We start from the raw sequence: 26,599 nt of genomic DNA, 5'->3' as shown, positions 1-26,599 counted from the left end.
AGGTTCATTTATTGACCATTTCAGCATGCCTGTCCATGCATTCTCCTCTTTCAATGCAGTCTTATGTCAAAATGTTTTTGAAATGGTTTTGCATAAGAGGCCTCCAAGAAAACTAGTGCCCCCTCCTTAGGATCTTAATTTTGTGTTACAGAAGCAAACACCTGCTTTATTTGAACAAGCTAACCTGGCTGACTTAACAATGGAATACAGTTTTACTGATTGATTTGACCTCTGCAAGAATGGTGTTTGAGTTGCAAGCTCTTATGGTGATTGAAACCTATCTCATTTTCCATAGGGACAGGGTTTCTTTAAGAACAAATCCTTCTTTAACGCTATATCTGAGAGAACTTTAAGACAAACTATCAGTCTCCCTGTTTTCTCTGTACCTTGGATGTCTCCTATCTTGACAGAACTAAATCTTTCAGATCTTCAGATTAATTGTTTATTTTTTTGTGAAGATAAGAAGGGATAACCTGTGTCAAAGCAGATGATTTCCAAATGGTTGTTTAAGGCTATTACCTTTTTCTATACTTACTGTAACAAAGCTATTCCAGGCAGGGCCAAGACCTACTCTGCCAGGGCCTTGGCTTCATCTTTGGCATTTTGGAAAGGGTTGCTTTCCAGAAGTATTGTAGAAGCTGCAACTTGGTCCTTTGTACATACTTTTGCAAAGCACTATAAGCTTGATTCCTTATTTAGGTCCAGATCAGGTTTTGCTATGACCTCTTGACTCTTCTCCTTCCACCTCCCAAATGTATAGCTAAGGATACTGCAGCAGTGATTACTATGATGAACATAGTACAGTTTTGTATGTAAACTTTACAGTAACAGTAGATGTTCAAATGGTCACTACTGCAGTAGCCGCTCCCTTCCTCCAGCCATCCCTCTTGTTTTTTGGTGTACTTTTTATGTCAGGGTGTGGACATTTAATATTTATTTCTAGCTTAGTCCATTCGGGCTCAGCCTCCTTCTCTCTGTTGGAAGGAAAGATCTGAAGGGTTTTATTTATTTATTTTATTTTATTTATTTATTTATTTCAGTTTGTTAACCGGGAAGGTCCATTGGTCCAAGGTAGCCCGTTTTCTATGGAGGCCCGAGGAAAAAAGCTCCAGACAGAAATACTACTACAATATAATATAATAACTAGTACAGGATATAAGAGAAACAAATTAACTGAAAGCAATTTAAATATAAGAACTAAGTCAAACACTTATAGATATTTACAAGAACAAACAAATTAATGCTTATTTAGTACATCATAATTGTAGACAAAAGAATTTAAGCAAAGGCAGAGTTTAGAGTAGGATAAGAAAGAGATAGGTGTCAGGATCCAGGTAGGATGAGTGTAGGAGCATTCCCAGAGAGAGGAGAGATGAGAGTAGAGTAAGGTTTTAAAGGAAGGGAAATTCTGGGTAGTTCTAATGTGAGGGGGAAGAGAGTTCCATAATCTAACAAGGGAGAATGATAGTAAGAGTTGCCCTGGTGAATGTAAAGGTTTATAAAGTTCCAAGAGGTTTTGATTTGTGGACCTAAGTGTTCTGTGTGGCTGGTGAAGTTTTAAGGACGAGGAGAGTGATGGACAGCTAGAGGGTTTAAAATGAGGATGTGTGCTACTGTTGAGTGAAAGTTAGTTAGCCTGGGAGTTCCAACCAGTTTAGTGCATGGAGGGAGTTACAATGATGAGTGGAGGATTTGGATCCTGTGGCAAACAACATTTTATTATAGCATGAGGATAGTTTTGATTTCAGGGTTGATTGGAGATTACCGATTAGTGGTGCTCCATACAAAAGGGAAGGGGATAAGGTAGGTAGAAGTTAGGAGGTGTCGGGATGAAAGAGAGAAGTAGTGTCTGTGTCGATAAAGTATTCCGAGTTTTTGATGTTTTTTTTTTATATTGGTTTGTAGGTGGACGTCAAACTTTCGCTGGTCATCAATAAGGACACCTAGAAGTTTTGCATGGGGAACTATTTCAATAGATGTTTTGTTTAGACTGAGTATAGAGAAGGATGCTTTGTCAACAGCAGTATGTCTAGAAGGAGTAAAAATCATTATTTTGGATTTGGCGGCATTAAGGGCTAGATGGTTGTCAAGCATCCAGGACTCAGTGGAGGAGAAGGTCTCTTGAGTAAGGTTTGTTAATATGGGTAGAGTTTTAGCAGAGCAGATGATAGTGGAGTCATCTGCGTATTGCACGAGTTTAGCATTGGTGATCTTTTGGTGGAAATCAGTGATAAAAATATTAAATAGTAAGGGACCCAGTATGGAGCCTTGAGGTACTCCTGTTGGGGTGTGAAGGAAAGAGGAAGTACAGTAGTTCCATTTTACAGCTTGTTCCCTGGCTGAAAGATAGCTGGTGAACCATTTGATAGAAGAAGTTTAGAAAGCAGGAGTTGATGGGAGACCGTATCAAAGGCCTTGGATAAGTCTAGGAGGAGGGTAGAAACTATGTTACCAGAGTCGCGAGCAATGTTGATGATTTTGAGGAAGGAAAGGAGGGCAGTGGTGGTGCTATGACCTGGTCTAAACCCATGTTGTGTAGGAGTCAGTAGTTGGATGTCAAGGAGGTATGGCAAAAGTTGCAGGTGAATAAATTTTTTCGAGTATCTTGGAGATGGGGTTAGGATAGCAATAAGGCGCAAGTTGGAGATAGAAAAGTTGTGACCTCCTTTGTGGAGGGCAATGATGAAGGCTTTTTTCCAGAGGTGTGGTATGTAGGATTGCTGGATGGAGCAGTTTATTAGGATGCTGATGGGAAGGGCTATGCCATCAGCGGCTAGCTTGAGGAAGTTGGATGGAATGTCATCTGGGGCATTGGAACAAGGTTTTAACTTTAGTAGGAGCTTTTTTATAGTGTTGGTATGAATGGATTTGAGAGTGAAAGAGGGGGGCAGAGAGTTATTGGAGGTTAAATCCTTGGTTTCAGATATGTTGGGGGGGTATTATTAGGGAAAGATGAGGTGAGTTTGCCTATGGAGTCAATGAAAAAGGAATTGAATTGGGTGGCTAGGTGGAGGTCAGGTGAGTCAGGGTCAAGGCAGCGGTGCTCTTGTTTGCCTGGAGATAGTATTGATACAGTGCTATTCCAAAACTTTTTTGGGTTGGTTTTATGGTTATTTTGAAGTTTAAGATAGTAGAATTTACGGTCGATGGCTATTTGGTTTTTTACTTGATTTTGGAGTTGCTTATATTCGGCAAGAGTATTGGGAGTTTTGAATTTTTGATAGTATTTCCATGTTTTGTCTCGGAGATGCATAAGGACTTTAATGTCTTTGGTTAGCCAGGGGGCCGTTTTGGATTTGAGTCTTTTGGTTCTGCAGGGGGCAAAACTATTTAGTAGATCAGTAAAAACTGTATTGAAGTATGAGACAGTGGTGTCTAAAGGAAGGTATTTTAGAGGGTTCCAGTTTATCTGCTATAAGGCATTGGAGAAGATTTGGGAGTTGAAATTTTGCATATTACGGGTTGTAATGTGTTTGTGCTTAAGGAGGAGGGGGGAAGGTAAATGGTATATGTAGGCAGGGAGATGGTCACTAAGGGAGTCGGGGAGAGTACCACTATCAGAAATTCGGGTTGGGTGGGAGACTAGTATCCAGTCAAGGATGCTACCTGTGGTGTAATCTTTATTTGGTCTAGTAGGAGTTTGGATTAGCTGAGTGAATTGATATAGGTTAATACTTTGTGTAGGGGTTGATGAATCAATGGAAGACCAGTTAATGTTGATATCACCTAGGATTGTCTCATTATTTATGTTGGAGGTAAACCAGACAATATCTTCCAGAATAGGGATGTTGTTACCAGGTTGTATGTACAGGGAGGTAATGCATAAAGATTTGTTGCTGTTAACTTTGAGAAGGGTCAGGGTTAGCTCAGCAGTGTCAAATGAGGGTATGGGCTTAGTATAGGGTGTCACTGTTAAGGAGGAAGAGAAGAGTAAGGCTACTCCTCCACCTTTCTTTTGGGATCTGTCACTTCTTGAGAGTTTATAGTTTGGGGGTGTTATTTCGGTATCTTTTATATGTGGCTTTAACCAGGTTTCTGTGATAGAGAGAATATCAGGTTTGTTGTGGGATATCCAGGCAGGAAAGGCAGGTATTTTATTACAAAGGCTCCGTTCCCAAACTTGTCTTTTACTCAGCTCAAGTTTCTTTGATTTTGTGGAAGATGCTGTGAAGCTTTGGAAGCTGGACAGCTGTTATTATCCTTGTCAGGATATAACCCATATAGCTAAGGCTACTGTAGCAGTGATCATTCAAGCATCTGCTGTTATGGTAAGTTAATTACACAACTGTACTTTCATTGATGGGATGAGCCATGCTATGACCTGTTTGCATCCATGACCAGCATCAAATGCAGTTCCTTCTCCCTAATTCCTCCTTGGGGACAGATTTCCGGTAGCACACTAGTTGATCAGAGGCCCTAAGGTCTCATTTCCTGTGTTCCTGTTGGTCATGGAATTTTTACAGAAATCCAAATTGAGCAACGCCAAGGACATTCTTGTTGCTCCTTTCTGAATCTGACAAGTGTGGCTCCCACCTCCATGGGCATTTCTTTTGGCGAAGTCCCTTCTCCTGTGACTCCACAAAGGTGGCTATACTCATCTTTCTGTGATGCCCTATTTTGACCTTCAGTCTCTCAAATTAACTGCTTGAGTTATGTTTTTGTGAGCAGCCAGTATACATATAGAGGGTGGTCCAGATCCTCATAGCAGCCCAAAAAACACTACAAGGTAGGCTTAAAAGTATAATTTTGATAGTTTTCTCTGTGGGCTGCTATGTGATGGTTTGAGCCTTAGTCAGCATTATTACTTGTAGTTTGTCCATTTGTAGCAGATATTTTTGGTGGCATTCCAGTTACTCAACCATAAACATTCAGCTGGCTACAGTATCTTTTATCAGTGTTTAAACTCTTCCTCTCAAACATACATGTAAGGCTGCAAAGCTATTTCAGGAGGTGCCTTCTTATTTATACCTCAACTCAGAAAACCCCATAGAGGCATACATATATTTCAAGCAAGGCCATTAATGCCCTTGTAGCCTGCCAATATACCAAAACACTTGTTCCCATAAAAAAGTGTCCAGGCTGTTCTTTAAAATATATCTAAACTAGTACTTGCTTTTTTGTAATTTGATAGTCTTATTCCATGCATCAGCTCCTGTCTTAGAGAAGAAAGTAGTACACTTCTCATTCCTATAGAATTTTCTACATAGGTTGTCTGATGATTCTCTACTACTTTTCAATACCCCCAAATATTCCCAGAGGTAATTGTCTCTAAATGCCCTATATACATGAATTAGATCTATAAGAGACACTGTGCAAGTTCAGATATTTTAGTCTTTCATAATAACTTAAATTTTCACATCCACAGATGCCCTTAATGTACTCTTTTTCCACTTTACTCATCCTTGTTTTCTTATAAGGTGTCCATATTGTTATTCCTTACTCAAATTTGGGTGTAATGTAACTGACAAGCAATTACTTCATCATTTCTGATTTCCTAGACTTTATAATCTTTTTATACAATCTATAGTTCTGTAACTGTCATTAACCAATTGGTTGATATGATTAGAAAAACTCAAAGCTATATCTACCCATATACCCAGGTCCTTAAATGAATCTACTGTTTCAATCACTGTGTGCTGTATTAAATATTCACCTTTCAGTTTCTCTCTCAAACCTCATATACTGAGTTTTGATGTATTTGTCAGCATATTATTCTCCTGTGCCCAAATGGTCAATTTAATCAAGTTCTTTTGCAGACATTCCTTATCTGTAACACATGTAATCAGTTTACCCAGTTTCAGTTTATCTGCATATTAGAATGCGGAACACCTCTGTGAAAAAGTTAGGTCTGAAAGATGTAATGTAAATAAGTAAGGTCCTAGGACAGAGTCCTGTGGAGTGCCCTGAGTGTAACCAAGAATTTTACCTGTCCAATTGCTGTATGATACTTGCCATGTCCTATTTATAAGCCATGCAGCTATCAATATACCTCCTTTGTATCTAAATTTTGTAATAAAAAGTTAACTCTCACCATTTGAACCTGTGGCTCAAGCAGAGTTCTTGATCTGGAAAATTCGGTTCTTAGTGGTCATGACTTCTACAAACTCTGTCATCAAAGTCCCGCTGTATCATCTTTCATAAGAACGGGGTATGCCAGTGTGCTAATCCATCCTTTGTATTAAAAATAACAGTGAATTTAAACCTAAAGTAATCTATCAATCTGCTGTTTTCTTTTTCATAGTTATCTAATAAAGGAGACTACAGCCTATACTATCTTAATGTTCTTAGACAGTTTAAAGGTTATCTAAACAGAATCAAGGATACTGGAAAGGATGATCAGATTTTTGTTTCTTTTACCACTCACAGAGATTCTTCAAAAAGTTTTAAGTTCACTCTCTCCAGGTAGCTGTCATAATATATACCCTTTTCTGTAAAAAAATACAGTAAAACTCTGCTAGGCAAACTGGAGGCATGTTTCACAAGAGTTGCCTTATTTCCTTATCCTTTTTCAGGATTTCCTGTGTCTGTGATATTTGCAAGGCTACATCATGGGCTTCACTGCACACTTTTACAAGGCACTTTTAAGCTGGATGGGATATCCAGGTCCAAACTGACCTTTAGGGCTAGGATTATCTGTACTGTTTTGTCATGAATCACTCCAGGAGTAATAGCTGGGGGACTGTCTCCTGATGTTGGCGTGGATCATGTAAAATACAGAAGCAAAACACTCACTAAAATGTTAGATCTTCAGATCAGTGTAAATCCAGTTCAGCATACCCACCTTCCTTCCCCTTTCATTTTATGTATGCCCCTATGGGGAGACCTGGCAGGTTATACTGGAGGCCTGTGTAGTAAAGGCATGGCTAGAGTTTATGTATTTTTTTAATAAAAGTATAAGAGAGGCAAACTTAATCTGGAAGTGTGGAAGGTGTTGATTTATGGGAGTGAGAGGAGGAGGAGTTTAAAGAGCTAGGTAGGTGCCAAGATGACTGTTGCCTGCAGCTACCAGTCCGGTGATGATGGGTGAACATGGATATAACTGCCTTATTCTAGCAGTTTTAAAGATATTTAATCTTATTCACATGTAACAGTGTGCCAAGCCAAAAAACACCAATGGATAGATTGTGAACAATGACACAATGTCATGTGGTTAGGGGATGGTACAATGGTTAAGGTCTTTACCTCAGAAATGCAAGATACAAGGTTTGAGGAGGGTGGGGCTTCATCCAGTCTGTCTGCCTTCCAGGCAGTAGAGAGAATTATCTCTGGTTGGTCGGCAGCCTCTTCCTCAGCTCTAGACCCAACTCTGTCTAGTTCTGTCCTGGGTGGTGAGCCTGCATCATCGGTCTGGGGTCAGCCCCCCCCCCCGGGATAGTCTTCAGAAGAGATTACCCCAACAGGGCTACCCTCCTCCTCCAAGTCATCCGCATAGCCGAAGGTGGTGGAGCCTCCTCGGAAGAGGACATGCAAAAGGAGGCACTTAGACTCACTTTGAGAGTCCCTCCCTGAAGACACAGATTTCGAGGAAGGGGATGGGTCCCCCAGACTACCATCCAAGGAAGTGTCCTTTGGTGACATACTTGAGATCCTGAAAGAGCAGGCGGTTGGTCTTTTCGTACCCCATCCTCAGAGGAGTCAGTGTTCCTGATGGTGTTTAAGGTGGGCCCAACTTCCTCCTGGGTGTCTCCCCCTGCGGATGAGTTAGGCCAACTGATTGTCCAACTCCTTCCATGCCGTGCTGGCAAAGTTGAACCAGACCCCAAGAGGGCAGATACATTTCTTAGTCCCCCCAAAGATAAGACATTCTGGAATAAAGGTGTCCCTATAGATGCTATTGTGGTTGCTGCAGCCACCAAGAAAGAGTTTGCGGAACAGAGCTCTATGGTCCATCCCCCTAATAGGGAGTCTAGGGCGAGTGACCGTTCTGTGAAGCGTGTGCATGCCTCAGCTACGTTTGGACTGAGGACTACAAATTATGTGGCACATTTTACATGGCTGCAAAGGGATTTGGTCTCGGAACTTTCCTCTTCCCTTTTGGAGTTGTTGCCTCCAGAGAGCCTTAAATTGTTTTTTCCAAAGCTCTCCATGCTCACTTTTCTAGCTAATGCCTCAATGAGGTTGATCTTGAACACAGTTGGGGCCACCTCACATGTGGCGGGGACAGGCATTGCTATTAGGGGGTCATGCCTGGCTTTGCCTTTGCGAGTTTGCAGACAACTTTAAGGCATCATTTACCAATGTCCCATTCGATGGATCTACTCTTTGGTCCCTCAGTCAAGGAAATATTGACCCGCATTGAGCAAGAGGGAAAGGCCCTGTCCACAGTGGGGATCAAGTTTTCTACTCCTCAATGTTCCTTTTCCAAGACTCAGAGGAGTAGTAAAAAGCTATGGTTCTGCAGGATGGAGTCTTCCTTCCAAGATGCTCCTCAGGAATCCTCTTCATCCGGCCAGAGAACGTGATTTGATGGTAGACTCCACCCCAGAGGTAGAGGGGGTCTGCAGAATCAGGGTATCTGAGAACCCTTCTCGGAGAAGCCCCCACAGCGCTCCTGAAGTGTTACCTGACTGTCCTGCCCTGTCGGGGGGTGGGGGTCATATCTCCTTCACCACCTGTCTTGGGCTGCTATTACCTCAGACCAGTGGGTGCTAAACATTGTGTCCAGTGGATACTTTATACACTTCAGTGACCCCCCACCAATCCAGAAGTCACTCCCAGACATCCTACCCCACCAAAGGGAGTTAGCTCTCAAAGAGGTGCAAGAGCTCCTTCAAAAAATGGCCATCCAAAAGGTCCCAACAGGATAACAAGTCTCCAGTACTTATGCTCGCTTTTTTTTAGTGCCCAAAAAAACTGAGGAACTAATTCCCATTCTGGACCTCAGCGAGCTGAGTTTATCAGTAAAGAAATCGACATTCCGGGTTGTCACTGTTCAGTCCATCCTTCTGCTTCTGCGTAAGGATGATTGGATGTGCTTGATAGATCTCAAGGATGCGTACTATTACATAAAAATAGACAGAGGCTCCAGGAAATTCCTGTTCTTCCGACTGGGGGCCAGTCATTATCAGTTCAGAGCCCTGCTCTTCAGTCTCACCCCGCAGGTGTTTAGGTCTGTATTACCATGTCGAAAGACATGTTCGCCAAACATGTCTTAATCGACATGGAAATATCGACCTGTCAAAAACCCAAACGGCTGAGTTAGCAAATTTTTTCCCAAGGGAAAAAAAAAATGCTCGACCATTATCTGGGATTTGCCCTTTTCATCACTGTAGTGTGTTGTCAGAGGTGGTGTATTTAGTTGGGGGGTGACAGCGTGGTACCTCCAGTTACAGTGATAGTCAGATCAGATTACCTTCCCTGGTGAAGGATATTATTATGGCATCTCAGAAACCTTCCACTAAAAAGGTTTATTCCAACAAATGAAAAAGGTTCTCTCTTTGGGCTCATCAGAGAGACATTGATCCTTTTTCTGCTCTGGTTCTGGACATTCAGTCTTTCCTTTTTTAATCTGTTCCAACAAGGAGCAAGTTTCGCAGTGATTAAGCTGTAGTTGGCAGCTATTTCCAACTTCCACCTGTCTTCACCAGGTGTCAAAAGCCCCATTTGTGGTTTACTAATCTTCTCAACCTGGCCTTTCATTTCAACATTCAAAAATCCTCCTTAATCCCTTCTCACATGCTTGCATTTCTAAGATGCTGTCTATTTTCTTCTCTGCAAAAGGCATTCCTAATGTAGGAGAAAGTGAACTTGTATCTAGAAGTCTTCCTGAGCCTCTCAAATCAGTCTCAGACTTCAATCAGAGAGTATGTTAGGATTCAAGGGTTTGTGGCATCCATGTTTCATATGATTCCTTTTGTCAGGTTGCACATGAGAAGAATTCACTGGTTCTTAAATCTGTGAGGATCCAACATTCTCACCCTCTGGAATTTCAGGTTCAGTTTAAGGTTTGGTGAAAACAGACCTGCTGTGGTGGGGACAGCAGATTGCTCGGAATCCAGGTCTCCCATTCTTTTTTCCAACCTCAGCTGAATCTTTGACAGCACACTTTTCAGATTCTGCTTGAGGGATACAGTTTCAGTGGGAGTAAAAGTGCAGGGTCTTTGTAACAAAACAAACAGGTTAAACCTTGTAAATCTCAGACAGGTTAGCTGCAATCCATGCTATAGAATATCATCATCTGCAGTCCCCAGGATCTCTGCAGGTAATTACGGACAACACCACAGTGATGTGGTATAAAAACGCTTATGTGGGCACCAGGTCTTAACTTTGTATAGTCTGGCTGTGGTGGCTTGGAAGGTTTCTGAAGCATTTTGTTTCCCTCTCAATTTCCTACATACTATCAGAGCAAAATGTAGTTGCTTACAAACTGAGCACAACCAGGACTGACCCTTGCAAATAGAAATTGAGCAAAGGTGGGGGGGGGGTCCTCCAGGAACTGATCTTTTGATGAGAACACCTCAAACAGATCTGTTCAGTTCCTTTGAAAACAGACAACTAAACAAACTCTGCACAAGGACTCATTGCTGGTGGGCCTTGAAAACAAATTCCTTTTCATCCTCATGGTCAAAAATTTTCCTTGATGCATTTCCACCCTGTCCAATGATATCCAGAGTAATTCAGAAGAAAGATCATTGTAGTAACTCCTTTCTGGCCCAGTCAGCAGTGGTTCTCCCTTCTTATGAAATTGGCTATTGGCAATTACTACAAGATTCCATACAGATTTGGATCTCTCACACAAGATGGGAATTTTGATACACCCCAGTCTCAAGCAACTTCACTTGACTGCTAGCTTATTAAATTTTGATACCTCTTAATCACCTTCTCCAGGAGCACATGCAGCAGGTAATAAAGGAGGTAGGAAAACCTACTGCAAGGAAATCTTATGTTAGCAAGAGAAACAGATTTTCTGTTTAGTGCCTCACTAATAACCAGGGGCCAGTCATGGATTATTTGTCACTTGATCTGATGTTGCCTCTTCAGTCCATTGCTCAACAGATGGGTCTTTGGATCTGACTTGGACCACTCAAGACTTTGGATCTTAAGCTTAGGCTCCTCCCCTTACCCATAACCCCCTGCAGAGCCCAACATTACCTTAGATTGATTCACAACCCATTTTTCCCATTTTTTTGCACACAGTTTTGTTCACCAGCCATTTAAGACAGATGTGGGTCTCCTTGCTCAGACATGAGTAAAGTTTAGAGTTTTTGATTGGATTTCTGTTGCTACTGTGGTTCCTATTATATTATCTATTTTACCCTGCCTCCAGTATTGTAGCAATAATTTCTAAATTTTTAAAAACTTTGTATAAGTTTTTTTCTTTCTGTTTCCTCACAACTCAGCACCACCTTTTCTTAAAAAAAGTTTTACTTATGTATAAATATATATATATATATATATATATATATATATATATATATATGTATGTATATACACACACACACACACATATAACATATATATATATATATATATATATATGTACATACATTGGACTGTAGTAGATTGTCTGTATAGTGAGACTGTCTTCAAAAATGTCAGGTAAACCTTCTGCTTTTAACAAATATTTGGCCTGTGGCCTCAAGATACCTAACTTAGACGTACACTCTGTCTGTTTACTGCCTTGGAACTTCGTACTTGGACAAACAGTATAATATATGTACAGTCTTTGGTACTCAGGCAGTAGTAGAGAGGAAAAACAAACTAATCCTTATGGGACTTCTGCGTACCCCTGCATGAGAAATACTGCAAACTAAAAATCTCAGCAGAGATGGAAAAATAGATACGAAGATAAAGGAAAAGTACAAAATAAGCAATTTATTGATAGCCCAAAAAAGTTTTATAGAGAATTGGGAAACAATGTAAAAGGAATTGAAATACCGTCAAAAAAGAAGATATAGATACATTTTGAAGAAGTGTCTATGAAGATCCTGTGGAACATAACAAAGATGCTAAACAGAAGTAAAAGAAATAATACGTTTAAACGTACAGCATATGAAATGGGATGAAGTAACCACTAGAGAGATTGAAACAAAGTTATGAAAAGCCTCTAACTGGAAAACCCCAGGCCCAGATGCAGTACTTAACTTTTTGTTAAAAGTATTAACATCTTTGCACGAAGATTTAGCCATGAGTAAGAACTATTTATATGTGCTCCCTGAACAGACACCAACCTGGCTAAAAACAAGAAAAACAATGCTCCTACCTAAGAGTGAACCTGCGAGCTACCCTAAAAATTATAGAGCAGTAACTTGCCTTCCGACGACATATAAGCTATACCCGGGAATTGATGACAACAGAGTTTATAGTAATTTAGGAGAAAACTTAATTATGGCACTAGAACAAAAGGGCAATAAAATAATGTCGTATGGAACAAAGGATCATTTGTTGCTAAATAAAATCATAGTGGCGAACTGCAAAAAGGGGAACAATTTAAGTATGGCATGGATTGACTCCAAAAAAAAGCATTTGATAGTATCCCACATTCATGGATAAAAGAGTGCTTAAAAATGTATACGGTACACCCTACACTGACTACATTACAGATGTGTGAAACAGTGGCAGACCACTTTGCAATTAATTCATGCTATTGCAGAGGTAAAAATTCGAAGGGAGATATTCCAAGGTGACTGTCACCCCTGCTATTCTGCCTTGCCTTTAACCCATTAAGCTGTCTACGTAACAGCTTAGGCCTTGGCTGTAATTTGGCTTCTAGAAAACAACAGAGTGTAAAGACTTCTCATCTTCTCTTTGTCGATGATTTAAAACTGTATAGCTCATTGGATGAGGAACTGAAAGCACAACTGTAAGTTGTCAAAACTTTTTCAGATTATATGAGTGTCATTTGGTCTTTATAAATGTGCAAAAACAACCTTTAAAGCAGGAAAACTGCAGCATTAGGAAAACATCAGTTTGGGACAAGAATGTGATATAAAAGAACTAGAGTAGGGGGAAGTGTATAAATATTTGGGAATTGATGAAGGATAAACAGCAAAACATGAACAAATGCGAATAAAACTTAGGAATACGTTAGAAGACTTAAATTAATCCTGAAAACAGCATTGACATCTACAAACAAAATCCAAGCTGTAAACCAATTTAATCTTCCTGTCCTAACTTAGTGTTGGAGTGAATGACTAGCCTCAAAACGCGTTGGATAGATAAGACAGGAAAACAAGAAGGATGCTTCATGCTCACCAGATGATTTATAAAAATCAGTGCATACCAAGATTATATATTCTGTGTTCCAAAGGAGGGATGGACCTCCTTGAAATTGATTACATGTATAGATCTGCAGTCTTGGGACTCCACACATATCTGCTGACCTCACAAAACCCAAATGTAGTGAAAGTTTTGAAATATGAGAAGAATAAATTTAAGATTACTTCTCTGCTTAATCTAGCAGAAGCATATCGGCATCAAGCAGGAATGGAAATCAAACCAGAAGTAGATAAAAATCAGGCAGCAACTAAATATACCAAAAAAAACAAAAGCAAGAATATAAAGTGAAGGACCAGATGAGAAGGCAAGAAATGTGGAAAATGCATAAATATAGTTGCAAGTATAGAAAACTTCCAGAAGAACCTCATGTTGATCAGGAACAAATGCAGGAATGGTTAAGGAGAGGTGAATTTAAACCAAGAGATAAAAGGTTAATATTGGCAGCCCAAGACAGTGGGCTTACATACACACTGGTTTACAAAGTCCATTGAACATGTAGGAGAAACAGATAAATGTAAGTTTTGTAAACAAACATTATGGTATTGAAGTGGCTGAAAAACACTGGAAACATGACCACAAAGCATCACAGAAAATGATGAAGTTTACTGAAACAACTCAAACTATAAATTGATAAGTATATTTTTTGGCACTTCTTTCCAAAGTTCTACGGTGTTCCAATTGCTTTTGCTTGATTTATTTAGATCATATTTGCTGGCTTCTGATCTGTGTTGAAAGTGTTATTTTTCTGAGTTGATTTTCCCCCACCCTTACGTCCCTATTGGTGTTTTCTTTTTATACTTGATGGCTTTGCAATTGCCCACCCCTACTGTATATTTGATCTGTGATACTCCTCCCAGTCTAGTGTCTTTAGCTCATTCTACCTAATATGGAGAGAGAGAAAAAAATGTTTGCACTTTATTCATCTGCTTACTGTGTTTGTGTTTCTTCCTACTTTATTACTTATTTTGCTCTTGCTACCTGTTCTTAAAAGTACTTAATAGCATTTATTCTGCTGCATTTGTTGCTGCTTGTTAGTAGCTGATTAAATTGTAACTGTTATTCTAAGTCTTTGGATTACGCACTTGGGCTTTAGACCAGTTGTTTCACATTAGGAAGGTTTGTGGTCTGCACTGTTGTGGCAGGACTGGAAGCTTACATCCTTCTGAGTTGGGAGTTGCTGATTGAAGGCTTAGTGTCAGTTCTAAAGTGTATTAGTTCTAGTTTAAGCACTTGGGCTTTGGGCCAGTTTTTTTACATTTAAGAAGGTACGGCCTGCACTCTTGTGGGATGCTGGATTCTGCCCTTCTGAGCTAGGAATTTCTGGTCACAGGCTTATTGTGCCTGCTTATTTGAACTGTTTCTTTCTAAAATTGGTGCACCTTGTTGCTGCAGCATAGACCATATTCAGGCCTGCTGAATCTAGCTTTGCTTGTATAATTTGAGCACTGACCCAGGCCATCTGTTTTTGGAGAAGGTTCCCCTGCAGCCTAACAGCAGGAGTGTGCAGTTAGAACTTGTCTGATTGAAGACTGCTGGAGCAGGGCTCAGTTTTAAGCTTTTTTCTGGTTAATTGGGTAACTTGTTTAAATCAGTTGTTCGTTTTCTATTGTTTTATATATATATATATATATATATATATATATATATAAAAAAAGAAAAAAGCTTTCTATTCATCTGCTTTTACTGTATTTGTGTTTCTTCCTACTTTATTACTAGTGGCATTGACTACACCTCTGATCTGAGATATATAACAATGTCTTTTCTGAGCATTTAAAGAGTTTTTTTGATTGTATCTGCTTTATTTTCTGAAGAAGAAAAAAAAAATATATATATATATATATATGTATATATATATATATATATATATATATATATATATATATATATATATACTTGTTTCTCCCCTTTCTAAGCTAGTATAGTCCAGTTTTCAGGTTAAGTGCTGAATTCAGGGCTGTGTTACAAATCTCTGTGTTTGCCCATACCTTACTTGGATAGAAGGAAGTTTCTCTGTTCACCTGTGAGGGAGGGGAGCTTTGAGCAGCCTATCTGTCCCTGGAGGAGTGGTTTCAGCCCAGAAATTAGTAGTTTATTGGCCATTTTGGGCTAATTTCTATCTCTTTCATTTCCCTGCTATAAGTACCGCATTTGCCTGGTTTTGCATGCCAGGCAGCACCGGTTAGCTAGGGTATAACTATTCCCAGCTCCACAAAGTCTCCTCTTCAATTTTTCCCTTGGAACTAGACAAACTTTCAACTTAAGCACTCAAGCCATTCATTTCTCAGCCCAGCACTTGCTCAAAACTCATAGCAAGCGCACTTATAAACCCTAGCACCAGACCCTCCTATACTGTGCAGAAGGACAAGGCTCTCTATTCAACCTTACCAGCCATTCAGTAAAACAGTTCACTGTACCTATCCAGGCATGTCCAAAGGGCAGTTTCAGGCATACTCTCCAGTCCAACTGGTGAATCTGGGCATTTTGAGGCAATGTTACAACTGACTCATGTACACAGACAACCCTCTCCTCCTACCACCAAACACTAATCCATGCAAGAGATGCAGTTATACAGCCAAACTGGAGGCTAAGCTCCCTCAACCCAAGGCTGGATCAGTCAGTCAGGTTGAGAAGGGAAATACTTGCATCACACCACCAGTCTCACATAGACCCATTAAACCAGCACCGGCAAAACAAAAAAAAAAAACATAAATACACGAAAACATACTCGGAGGCTCTAAATAAAAATCTGCAAAAGCAACAGAGACCTCCAAAGCAGACATCCAAGCAACCCCCCCCCCCCAACACAAATCATGAAACACATACTTCACAAAACCAGTGTGCCATGCAATCACAGCCCTTAAGGCAAAATAACATGTAGGGGTTGGGAGGGTGGCTTAATGGTTAAGGTGTTTGCCTTACAAACACAAGGTGCAGGGTTTGAGTCTCACAATGGATAATTGGCTAGGCTTAAAATGGCTTACAAGGGCAGTTAGCTTAGTACTAAACTATGAACTATGAACATACCCAACATACTAGTAATAAGTGACTGTATAGTCAGGCACACTGACGTCCCACTCACTAGGCTGAATAAGGAGAAGGTTACTGTTAGCTGCCTGTCTGGTGCCAGGATCCGCCACATAACACAAGCACTCAGGTCACTCCAGAACAAGTACAAATATGACTCTGTTATTGTCCATGTTGGTGTGAATTACCTGAGCCATACCTCCCTGGACTACATGAAAAGAGACCTAGAAGAGCTCTCTGATCTTGTAGCCCAGGCCGGTATGACCCTGATCCTGAGTAGCATCCTGCCCTCACCAAGAATGATACCACAGTATAAAGAAAAAAATTATCAATTTCAACAATTGGCTAAGTTTCTGGTGTCATTCAAAGGGGATCCAGTGTCAGTCCGCCTGGGATGACATGCTCGACAAGCCACGCTGCTTCAATAGAGACTGCTTGCACCTGTCACCCTTAGGCTTTCAAATACTGGCCAAGGCTCTTGCCACCCCCATAGTGCCTTTTTAGGCAAGGCTCAAAAGACAAACCCACCACCATAAATAGCTCAAGTAACAAAAAACTGAGGGTAATTCTACTCAATGCCAGAAGTCTAAACCACAAAATGTACTCACTCGAGGCACTCCTCAGTATGGAGAAAATATATGTGCAGTAACAGAAACCTGGTTTAAGGCTCCAGAGAGCACCCCAGCACTACCAGGCTACAACTCATACCATACATTTCGGCCACAGAACCCGGACCGAAATACAAAAGGCGGGGGCATATCCATATTCATCAAGGATACCCACACCTCCAGGTTAGTGGCTCAGCACGATGCTTCAGAGATCATCCACGTGCAACTAACAATGGGCAAAATTGCAATTCAAATTGTAGCTTGCTACAGATCACCCACCATGTCCCCGGACCCCCATTCTGCATTTCTGGAAACACTAGGAAATATAAAAGTCCTACCAGACACACTAATATTGGGTGATTTCAATTACCCAAACATTAATTGGGAGAACTTCTCAAGTACTAACTCCCTTGCCCAACATTTCCTAGAATTTATAAACTCAAACACCCTGGATCAACTGGTCAACACTCCCACCACAGGTGACAACATATTGGACCTGGTCATCACCAACATGGGCAACCGGTACTCCACACTGGAGGTTAACCCCTCACTGGTTAGATCTGACCATAAACAAATCACTTTGGATATCCACATTCTGCCCCCACCCCCTGGACAAGGAAACCACCGTGAAAAACTTTTCAAAAGCAAACTTCACCTCAAGACCGAGGTGGAAAGCTTCAAAGCCCCCATGCTAAAGGATAACATTGTCCAAGCTGCAAAATCATTTACTAATGCAGTCTACGGGCACCTACAAGAATGCATGGATCGTGCTATCCAAAGCAAAACCAAGACTTGCTCCTCTAAGAAAAGGAAACCAGTCTGGTGGACTCCTGCCATAAACAAGCTATACAGTAGAAGGAGGAAACTAGTATAGAAAAGAGTAAAATCCCAAGAGGGGAAGACATCCCTGATCAGTATCTGCAAGAAACTACGATCCCTCATAAAATCATCCAAGGCTAGCTTCGAAAGAAAAATTGCCATGGACTCCAAAGATAACCACAAGGCATTCTTTAGCTATGTCAAGAATCTAAGTGGCAATGCTCAGATCTGCTTGGAGTTAGTGCAGAATGGTACAAAATACACTGAACTGACCGATATTGCCAACATCCTGGCAGACAGGTTCAGCTCAAACTTCACCCTCCTCTCACCCCCAAAAGGGCCCATAACCATACCAGAAGAATGTAGAGCTCCTGAAATCACAGACACTCAGGTTAAAACAACCCTCTCCAAAGCCAAAAACACAGCATCAGTGGGACCAGACGGTGTCCCAGGCTGCATCCTATACAAGCTCAAAGATGAACTAACCCCTCACCTAAACAAACTGTTCAAACTCAGCCTCTCCACAGGTTACGTACCCATAGAGTGGCACACAGCAACAGTTATTCCGCTCCACAAAGGTGGAGCCACAACAGACCCCGGGAACTATCGCCCTATAATCCTGGCTAGCTTGGTCTGCAAGGCTATGGAGCGCATTATCATGGAACTCATTAACAGAGACATTGGGAACCTCCAAACACTGGACCCTACCCAGTTCGGCTTTAAGGGCAGATCATGCCTCCTAAACCTGGTAGACTTCTTTGAGACAGTTACCAAGGCTATAGACGAGGGAAAGGTGGTACACACAGCCTACCTAGACCTCACAAAGGCCTTTGACACCATTCCCCATTCTGTTGTTATAGACAAGATCACCAGCCTGAACATAAACCCCTACATCACAAGATGGGTTTGCCAACTGGCTCATGGACAGGAACTCACATGGTAAGAGTTGCGGGAGCTAGGTCTGACTCTAAACCGGTTACAAGTGGTGTTCCCCAGGGCCCAGTCCTAGGACCCCTCCTGTTCGGCATATACTTCTCAGAGGTACAGGCAAGCACAAGAGGACTATGGCTGACCAAGTTTGCAGACGACTGCAAACTAGGGGCTATAACTGACTCTCCGGCTGACAGACATCCTCCAAAAGGGTCTCACTGAGATGGACACCTGGTGTCAAAATCATGGCCTCAAGCTAAATGCCAAAAAGTGCATAGTCATCCCCTTTGGAAAAAACAAAGTACCCACAAACTACCACATAGGTGGTAGTCCCATAAATACGGAAGACGTAATAAGGGATCTGGGGACCCAAGTAGATAGTAAACTCTCCTTTGATAATCACATTGCCAAAGTGGTTAGAAAATCCTTCTACATGGCACACCTTATCACAAAAGGGTTCGCATCCAGATCAAAAGAGGTCATTGTGCCCCTCTACTCATCGCTCATCAGACCTATCATAGAGTACAACGCCCCATTTGGAATGTATCTTACAAGACATCTGCAGCAGCTGGAAAAACCACAGAAGTACCTCACCAAGATGATCACTGGCCTCAAACAGCTGCCCTATGCAGCTCGACTGAAAAAACTCCAGCTGTACTTGGTTGCATACCGCCTACTCAGCGGTGATCTCTGCCTGACATACAAGGCCATGTCCAACCCAGAACTGATGGACATGCTCCACCTAAAGAAAAGCTTATCCCCTCAAGCCACACGCTGTAAGGATCTAAACCTCACCACAACAATAAATAGGACGTGCTGGAGGAATAGATTCCTGTCACAGAGTCTTCCCATGCTTTGGAACAAGATTCCAATCTACATTAGGCAGAGCTCCTCACTAACACTCTTCAAGAGAAACCTTGACGAGTGGTTGGGAAACAGAAAGTTTACCCCAGGGATCACTTCAGTGGCTCTGCTGGACAGAGGCACAGGGAACTAATCTAAGGGGGCGGCGAAAGCCAACACATTCTGACTAGGCTTATAAATGCCTTCGGGCAGATAGCCTAGTACCTACCTATGAACCTAAATGGGATCACCCATTACCAACAGTTCAAAAGATAGATGCTAGAAAACCAGATATAGTGGTCCATGAAAAAAAGACAAAAATAGCATTGATCATTGAAATCACCACACCCAGTAACTACAGTGTCTTAAGTACAGAGACACAAAGTCAGAAAATATCGGGATTTGCAGGCAGAAATGAAATGAAAGTAATATGGAAGAAAGATACCCAGACAATTCCAATAGTAGTAGGAGCAACGGGTCTTATAAAAAAGAATCTACAGTCATATTTAGATATATTACCAATACATGTAACCCCATACGAATTGCAGGAAGAGTCATTACTGGGCACATTCTGGGTGCTGGGAAGAGCACTTTTGGCTGACATCAAAGATTGAAACAATATTAATTTCATGAACTTTAGTCATACTTTGACTTGGGAATGGAGTCCATTCCCATCATGGTATTAGAAACCCAAAAGATTTGGGGAAATTAAAAAAGGGAGAAATATCTTGGTCTCAGTCTACTGGTACTGGAGCTTCCCCTTCTTTAAAAAGGTCTGCAGACAAATCCAAAGGGTCAAAACCTCTAAAGAGAAAGTTAAGGAATCTAGAAAACACTCTCCAGATCATTCTTCTTCCTCTCTGTCATATTTGGCTCTGGCTCCTACATTATCCAAGACTTTGGGTCCGACTCTCTTCTTTGAGCTGATCCTGATTAGATCTGAGGCTTCCTGTTTCCCAGAGCCACATTCTTCATCATAGCCAGTTTCTTGCCAGCTTCAATCTCCTTTTCTGCAAGAGAGAGAAAATTAGTCACCACTCATCCAGACCTTCCACCACTTCCTCCCTGCGGTTAGTTTGGTCAGCGAGGATCCTTTCTGAAGACCGCATGATGAGGAAATTTCTCAGGACCCAGATTCAGTGTGGGGTCCCCCCAGCACCAACCTCTGTTAGATCAGGGAGTTGTGTACCTTTTCCTCATCCAGTAATAGCTTTTACCCAGATACATTTGTCAGATTCAGGAGTTATGGGTCTGAACAGTTCCCAGAATCTGTCTGCCCTGTACCTGAAAATCTCTTTCTTCTCTCCAGTGGCATCACTGATGTTTACGGCTCCGATATCGTCAGATCTGGAAAGATCTCATTGCCAAAGTTTTTGTGCCATATCCAGGCAAACTGGTTCGACTCTGAGGGCTTCAGAGCTGTCCCTTCTACTCATAGCCTCGGAGCTGTATAGCTTGACACCACCGTAAGCATCAGATCCCAGCTGAGTGGAGTTCAGAGATTTGCCTAGTGGTAGCTTTGGCTCCTACTGTTCAGATCTATGGATCTTCAGCATCAGTATTCAAGGCTGTGAATAGAGTACTCACCCAGTCTAAGATGTGGACTATTCCCCAAATCTTGGCTCCACCCATTCCACAGAGAATGCTCTTGGGTCCTGATCCCTCTCATTCAGTGCACATGGGATGGCAGGACCAGCTGAGCCCTGAGTCAGTCCCTGTGAGGAACTTGCAAGTTTCTTTCGAGTCTTTTCCGGAACGTCCTGCCAGAGAGGCTCCTTGGAAACATATGTGTAAAAGAAGGTACATAGACCCCCTCCAGGAGTCTCTGAGAGGATACAGGTTTTGATGACAAGTGGTCATCCAGATCCCCCTTGAGGATGTCTCATTCTGAGAAATTCTTAAACTTCTCATACAGAAGGAAAGGTGGTACCCTGAAGCTCCCTCCCAAGAGGAGTCCATGTTCTTCATGGCATTTGCATCTGGCTCAGCAACATCTTGGGTGGTTCCTCCTGCAGATGAGATGGTAGGCTTGAAAGGAGCCAGATGTGGCTGAGTCAGTTTCCCTGAAAGATCTACAGCATTTGGAGCAAGGAGCTAAGTGGATTCCATAGTAGTAGTGGCGACCACCAAGAAAGAGTTCACAGAAAAAAAGCTCTTCTTTCCATCCCCCTAACAGGGAGTCTAGGGCACTGGACAGGTTTGGCAAGCAGCTACCTTCACTTTGAGGGAGCTGAACTACTTGGTACACATCACAGAGGGATTTAACCTAGGAAATCTCTATGTCACTCTTTGTCTACTTAAGCAGAAGACAAGAAAACCTCAGATTTTCAGTTAGCCATCCTGCAATCATTGTCATATGTCTGTATGCATCTTATCCCTAATGCTGCTGAAGGTGTTTGAGAGTCACATGCACAGGCATTACCATTAGGAGGTATGCCTGGATGTGCTTGTGTGACTTTGCAGAACGCTTCAAGACATCCTTTATAAATACCCCAACAATCTTTGGGCCTATAGTTGAAGACAAAGTAAGCAGGAATGAGCAAGGTGGAAAGTTCCTTTCTGCATTCGGATGACCCCCCCCCGTGATCTTACTGTAGGAGCTGGAAGGGGATTAAGAAAATATGGTTTCAGAAGTCTCAAGGGTTCTCTCCTGATAGTTCTGGAAACATACCCACCCTTCCCGAGTCAGGGGAAGTTCTAAAAATAGACTTTGCACATGAGGCAGAGGTGAACCACAGAACCAAGGCTTCAGAGGTCCTTTCACTAAGAGGCCTTGTCAGCGCTCTTGAAGGGTTGCTTGACTGATGTTCTCTGGAGGAAGTCGGGGTGTCTATCCCAAAGCCTGTATATCCATCAGAAATGACAGATGGGTGCAGATGATAATAATCAGAGGCTGTTACATTCTCTTTTTGTCCCTTCCCTCAGATTTAAAAAAGTTACCAAATGTTTCACCCTTTCAAAGGCCAGCAGCACTAAAAGAAGTTCAAAAGCTGTTAAACGACGAGGTACCATCAGACCAATATGTATTTGGAACTTACTCAAAATTATTTTTGTTGCCAAAAAAGACTGGGGACCTCAAGCAAGTCTTGGACTTTAATCAGTACGTCAAGCAATCAAAGTTCCAGATGTTCATATTTCAGTATGTTCTCCCACTTCCGAGAATGAATGATTGGAATTGCTGCATAGACCTTCAGGATGCCTACTACCATATGAAGGCTGGACAGGCAGTCCAGGTGGTTTCTCCACTTCCACCTGGGAGCCAGTCATTTCCAATTTAAAGCCCTGCCCTTTGGCCTCACCACAACCCCACGGTGTTCACCAAATGCATTGCAGTCGTAGCAGCGTACCTCAGGCTGCAAGGGTTCTAGGAGTTACCATTTCTCAATGAGTGACTCATTTCCGGCCCTACCAGGGACCTGCTTATCCAAGCAAGAGACTCCTTGCTCCAAACTTGCTTGATGTCGGGCATCACAGTTAATCCGGACAAGTCCAAATTTCATCCTGTTCAGATACACTTTGGCACAATTCTTTACACAGCAAAACTTCTACAGAGCAGGTTATCAACACTTAACCACCATGCTCAAATTGTTCTTTCATTTCAACAGCCAAAGGCAAGAATGAGCATTCATTTACTGTGTTCAGTGGCATCATCCATCACCTTAGTCCCTCTCAACAGATATCACATGAGAGTACCACAGTGGACCCTAGCAGTATAGTGGTCCATCAATAGGCAACCAGTGTCTTTCCCAGTATGTCTGATTGCTGACATCCAGAATCTCCTATGATACTACAAGGCTGACTGTTTATCTTTCCCCAGCGCAAAGCCAATGTGACTACTGACTCTTCCCTACTTGTGTGGGGGTGGCACTACAAGGGAAAGATAGTCCAAGGTACATGGTCCCCTTCCAAGGCCAGTCTCCATATCAACATTCTGGAGATGAGGGTAGTCCTTCTAGCATTGCAGGCCTTACAGAACTCTCTCCCTCAAGGAATGATTTCTGTCCATATGGACATCGTCAGTAGTCTGGTACGTCAACAATCAAGAGGGATTCAGGTCTTATCTGCTATGTTGACAGGCCATGAGGGGTTTGGCAGTTGACAATGCCTGCCAGTCACTTTCTTCTAGCTGTGTAGATTCCGTGAAAGTCCACTGTTGTAACAGACAGATTGAGCAGATCTGTCTCCCTGCTTCACGAGTGGTCTCTCAACCAAAAGGTGGCAGAGCAAATTTTTCATCGCTGGGGCCAGCAGTGCTGCACTCTTTTTGCTTCTGCCCAAACACCAACTGGAGCAGGTTCTTTATCCTTATGCCCCCCAGAGGTTCAGTCATCTAGGGATGCTCTGATCCACATTTGCCCTCCCCCATTTTGGCCTTTCCTCTGACTCCTGTTGTCCCAAAATTTCTCTAGCGAGCACTATAGAGGAAGATCACAGTGATCCTCATTGCCCACATTTTGACCTCGACAAGTTTGGTTGCTCTGCTTGCGGCCTCATCTGCAACACCCTGCATGGGTGCTGGATCCCAGCCAGGATCTCATTTTTTTACTCATCTGACCTGCATCTTCTGGAATTCAAGCCCTGAAGTCAATGGCTTGGTTTCTCCATTTCCAGTGATGGCTAGTCAGTCCAGGCTTTCGTCCCAAGTTATCCATATTCTTACTTCCTTAGAGATCTATGAATCGTCTATGAGAAAGATTTACAAAAGCAAGTGGAACATGTTATCTCTTTGAGCTGTGGAATTAAATGTATACCCATTTTCAGCATCTCTTTCACTGGTGTTAGATTTTCTAGCTAGTGTGTTTCAAAAATGTTCCAGCTATTCCATTGTCAAAGTCCAGTTATCAGCTATTTCCACTTTTCACCTTGGTGAGAATCAGTCCCCCCATTGCTTATCTAAAATTATCTAAGGCCTTTCTGATGGGTACCTTTCTTCTCAGCCCTCCTGTTAGAGATCCTACTCCTCCTTTGGATATTACTATTTTACTTGAAGCACTGATTCAGCCACCATTTGAACTTGCAGCCAAGGCAGAGCTCCATTTAATTTCATGGAAAACATTGTTTTTGGTGCCAGTTACTTCCACAAAGAGAGTATTAGAACTCCAGGTCCTTTCATGTAAAACCACCATACATTATTTTACGTAAGGACAGAGTTTCTCTTCAAGACAGTCCTTCCCTTTTACCAAAAGTAGCTACCAAAACAAACTTAAATCAAAACATTATTCTCCCAATTTTCTTCCCAAAATTTTCTTTATTGGATAGGCAGCTTCATTTTTAACATTCACTATACAAAATAATTCAGGAAATTCTGATCAACTTTTTTGTTGTCTTTTTCAGGCGATAAACTGGGTCATGGAGTTTCCAAAGTCACCTTATTCAGATGGGTGTGTGTTTGCATGATTCGTGTATACAAAGAAAAAGGCATACCTTTAACTGAGCCTGTCAAAGCTGAGTCTACTAGGTCTGTAGCAACCTATACAGACTTTTTTCCATGGCATCTGCTGATGACATTTGCTGCAGCCACTTGGTCTAACCTTCATACCTTTGTATCCCATTATAAATTGGATTCACTTTATAGATGCAAGGTAACTTTTGGTTCAGCCATCCTCTAGAATATCCTTTCATGAATCCGACCAAGGTTTATATATCTGGTGACTCTTCTGTTTGTTGAGGAATGTATGGAAGAGACATCAGATACGAAAGTTATGTACTTACCATAATGATATATGTCTTGTCTGCTTCCATCCTTCTTCAACTTCCCTCCCACCTATCTCCCTGATTATGGAACTTGTTGGTCTTTTATCTTAGTTGACCAGACTGGCCTGTTCAAAAGGCCTTTCAAGTGCAGCTCCAGATCAGTTTCTGAGCATTCATAATCTATTGGATAATCTTTTATAAGCATTGTTGTTATTGCATTTTACTACAAAATGTTTTTCTCTCTGACAAACTCAGAGGTAATGTTGGGCTTTGTAGGGGGTTATGAGTAAGGGAGGAGCCTGAGCTTGGGATCGAAGTTTTGACTGTCCAAAGTCAGATGCAAGGTAAGACTGTCCAAAGTCAGATGCAAGGTAAGATCTGAAGACCCATCTGTTGAGGGAGGATAGAAGCAGACACCACAGATCTATCGTTATAAAAAGTACATACATTTTGTTTCTTAAATATTTGAGTGAATTACTATTCTCTGGCCTGTCTTATTCCTTTATCAAGGTTAATCTTTCATCCATTTCCATATGTCTGCCCATAGATCCTCCCCTTTCTTCCGTGTCTTTAGTCAAGCAGATCTTGAAGGTGAGTTTACATATAAGATCTAGAAAACAGGTGGCACCTACTTGGGATCTTTACTTTGTGCAGGAAAATTTAACTTTCAATCCCTTTGAACCAGCTCATCTGGCTGATTTACAGTTCATAACTTGAAAGACTGTGTTACTTATTGCTCTGGCTTGTACAAGAAGAGTATCTGAGTTGCAAGCTCTCATAGTGGATGAACCCTATTTGCTTTCCCATAAAGACAGTGTTACTTTGAGAACAAATCCTTCATTCATGCAAAAAGTTGTTTCAGAGTTTACTGCGAACCAGTGCATAAATCTGTCTGTTTTCTATCCAGGGAGAATGGATCATCTACACTATAGAAGTTCACAGGCAAGTTGGGTGTTATCTTGACAGAACAATGTTCTTCAGGAAAGCTAAACAGCTATTTGTCACCTGTGATGGGACAAAGAAAGGGTACCCATTGTCATAACAAACTATTTTAAGTTGGTGGTCTCTCTTGCTATTCCTTTTTGTTATAACCACCATGTCAGATCTATTCCAGGCAGAATCAAGACACATTCTAAAACAGCCTTGTCTTCTTCAATGGCATATTGAAAGGGATGGACTCTAGAAGCATTCAAAAAGCAGCTGCTTGGTCCTCTGACATGGTTTTACAAAAGCATTACAAACTGGATTCCTTCTCCAGGCCCAGAACAGGCTTTGAAAGCACCATACTCCAGGGGCACACGGATCCTAATCCTTCCTCCTACCAGGATGGATAAGCTATGGTAATCTACCCAAATAGCTATAGACTGCTGCAGCAGTGAGAATAATGAACATAGTATAGTCGTGTAAGCTGCACTTAACCATAGCAGTAGATAATGGAATTGTCTACCCTCCCTCCATCCAGC

General features: G+C 41.7%; 1 protein-coding gene across 1 annotated transcript in view; it reads left to right on the top strand.

The window, feature by feature from the left end:
* The window catches only part of SLC39A10 (solute carrier family 39 member 10), a 1,022,483-nt gene that overhangs the window by 890,961 nt on the left and 104,923 nt on the right, over window positions 1–26,599 (top strand). The gene's annotated exons all lie outside the window — the stretch shown is intronic.

Source organism: Protopterus annectens, chromosome 6.part0 (genome assembly GCF_019279795.1).
Source record: "Protopterus annectens isolate FY-2018-M chromosome 6.part0, PAN1.0, whole genome shotgun sequence".
Classification (NCBI taxonomy): Eukaryota; Metazoa; Chordata; order Ceratodontiformes; family Protopteridae; genus Protopterus; species Protopterus annectens.
The sequence above is the reverse complement of the archived record's forward strand: the minus strand, read 5'-3'. Positions and strand labels throughout refer to the sequence as shown.